Source organism: Hordeum vulgare, chromosome 1H (assembly GCF_904849725.1).
Source record: "Hordeum vulgare subsp. vulgare chromosome 1H, MorexV3_pseudomolecules_assembly, whole genome shotgun sequence".
In the NCBI taxonomy this organism is placed as follows: Eukaryota; Viridiplantae; Streptophyta; class Magnoliopsida; order Poales; family Poaceae; genus Hordeum; species Hordeum vulgare.
In genome coordinates, this window is record NC_058518.1 from 306,287,274 (window position 1) to 306,289,964 (window position 2,691).

Genomic DNA, 2,691 nt, shown 5'->3' on the forward strand with positions numbered 1-2,691 from the left:
CCGCCATCTGATGGTCGGCGATTCTTGATCCCTCTTGCAGACACTCCTCGGCTCGCTGGCGGTTTCCGGTGATGGTGATAACGCCTTTTGGGCCCGGCATCTTCAACTTCAAGTACACATAGCATGGACGAGCCATGAAGCTCACGTATGCCGGACGACCCAGAATTGCATGGTAAGCGCTCTGGAAATCCACCACCTCAAATGTGAGCTTCTCCTTGCGAAAGTTTTTGTCGGAGCCGAAGGTGACGTCCAACGCGATCTGGCCGAGTGACCTGGCCTTCCGTCCAGGGACAACTCCGTGAAACTGCATACTGCTCTCACTGAGTCGGGACATCGGAATGCCCATTCCCTTGAGAGTGTCAGCGTACATGATGTTCAGTCCACTACCGCCGTCCATGAGGACTTTGCGCAATCGGACTCCTTCCACTACCGGGTCGACGACCAGAGCCTGTCTTCCTGGGGTGGGGACATGCGTTGGATGATCCGACTGATCAAAGGTGATCGCAGTCTGAGACCATTTCAGAAACTTGGGAGCAGTCGGAACGGCCATGTATACCTCTCTGTTCACCAACTTCAGACGACTCTTGCTTTCGACGTCAGCAAAAATCATGAGGGTTGCATGGACTTGAGGGAACGGATCCTCCTTATCCTCCTCATCTTGTTCAGGATTCTTCTCACTCGGTTGTCCTTCGCTGAACCCCTGGATCAGGAGACGACACTGCCGAGTGGTATGCTTCGCGTATATGGGATTGCCTTCTTCGTCCATCTTCGTGTGAATTGGACAAGGCTGATCCAGGATGGGATTGTTGAACGGCTTCTTCTTGGGGGCAGACTGCGCTTTCCCTTTGCCCTTGAACTTGGCGCTGGTCACAGCTGCAGCTTCTGCCTGCGGAGTGGGTGGAACTTTCTGTTTCTGCTTCCGAGTGTTGCCTCCGTCGGCATCGCCGACTGTCTTGTGTTTACCGCTCCGGATGCGGTCTTCTTCTTCGCCATTTGCATAGCGAGCAGCTATCTCCATCATCTTGCTCATGGAGACGTCGCCCGTCCGGCCAAACTTTAGGTACAGTTCTCTGTACCGTACGCCTGCCTTGAATGCGCAGACTGCTTGATGCTCGGTGACGTTCTCCACCGTGTGGTAGAGAGTTGTCCATCGCTGGATGAAGTCACACAAGGGCTCATTCGGCTTCTGGACACAGTGCTGAAGCTCCACAAGGCCTGCAGGGCGTTTGCACGTCCCTTCGAAGGTCCTGATGAACACTCGGGCCAGATCTGCCCAACTGTAAATCCTTGAGGGGGCCAACTGGTTCAGCCAAGCTCGCGCCGAGCCGTCGAGCATCAGAGGGAGGTGCTTCATAGCGACATGGTCATCCCCTCCTCTGATCTGGACTGCCACTCGGTAGTCGTCTAGCCATGTTTCAGGCTTGGATTCCCCCGTAAATTTACCGATTCCCACTGCCAATCGGAAGATGGGCGGGATGTCAGCCGAGCGGATGGCTCGACTAAAACACTCGGGGCCGGACAGGATGGTCCTGCTGCCACTCGGACGATCCAGATCGTGGCCATCGCGGTGGGCTCGACCTCTGTCGACTCTTCACTGGGCGATTCGACCTCTTGTGTCGGGTCTCGGGTCATAAGTGTCGCCGACTGAACACCGATCATCATGATGTCGGGACCCATAGGGCCCACCCCGCGGAGGGGTGCGCGAACGGCGGCGATCTTCACGGGCCATGGAACGACTGCCTCCCCTATGGTGCTGATAGGAGCCGGGGCTGTGAACCGACCGATGTGTGTTTGCATGGACGGAACTATTGTGGATCCGATTGTGCGACTGGGAGACTGCCGAATTCTGCTGCTGCGCCTTGTGCAACAGAGCACGGATCTGCTCGATTCCTCTTCCTGCCTCTGAATCAGTCGGCTGGAGGGAATCGGCGATCTTGGCTGCTGTAGCCAAGTTGAGGAGAGGTGTGCGAAACAACTCTACGTTGCTCTGCCGGGTGTGCCGACTGGCAGAACGGCGAGGCGGTCGACGTGCACCGGATGATTCACCGACTTCGCGCTCGTTCCGGCCGGCCTGATAGGGATCTTCAAGGGTGTTGGCCATGTGAACTTCTGCTGCAGGCCCGCGGCCCACGTACTCGGAAGGGAGCTCAGTCGGAACCGAGCCCGAGCACTGGGAACGCGGGGCAACCACAACAGACTCCAGAACCGCCACCTGAGAGGACGCGAACTGACGCGCTCGGGCATGCTGCACCCAACGTTGTAGACGCGGACTGCGAGACCGCTTGCTGCGGCGCGTGACGAAGGTGCAAGCTGGCAATGGAGCCGATTGTTGGAGAAGAAGAACGCCGCGAGCGCCGGCCAGGAAGTGTGTGGCCCCGCGACGGGGAAGCGCCTCGACGTCGAGAGGTGCCTCCCGAAGCCACGCCAAATCATCGACTACGAAGGAGAGAGCGCCGAAGAGGATCTGGTGACCCATGCTCGAATCTCCACCGGACGACATGACGAAAGGAAGTAGTCGCAAACTCGCCGGAAGTCGCTTAGACGCCTGCCCACGGTGGGCGCCAACTGTCGTGGGTATAAGCCTGATAGTAGATGTGTAGGGTACGAATGAGATGGGCAGAGTCCTAGCTACGGCGATGTTGTATGAGTTCAGGCCCCTCCGTGTGCGGTGGAGGTAACAGCCCTACGTCT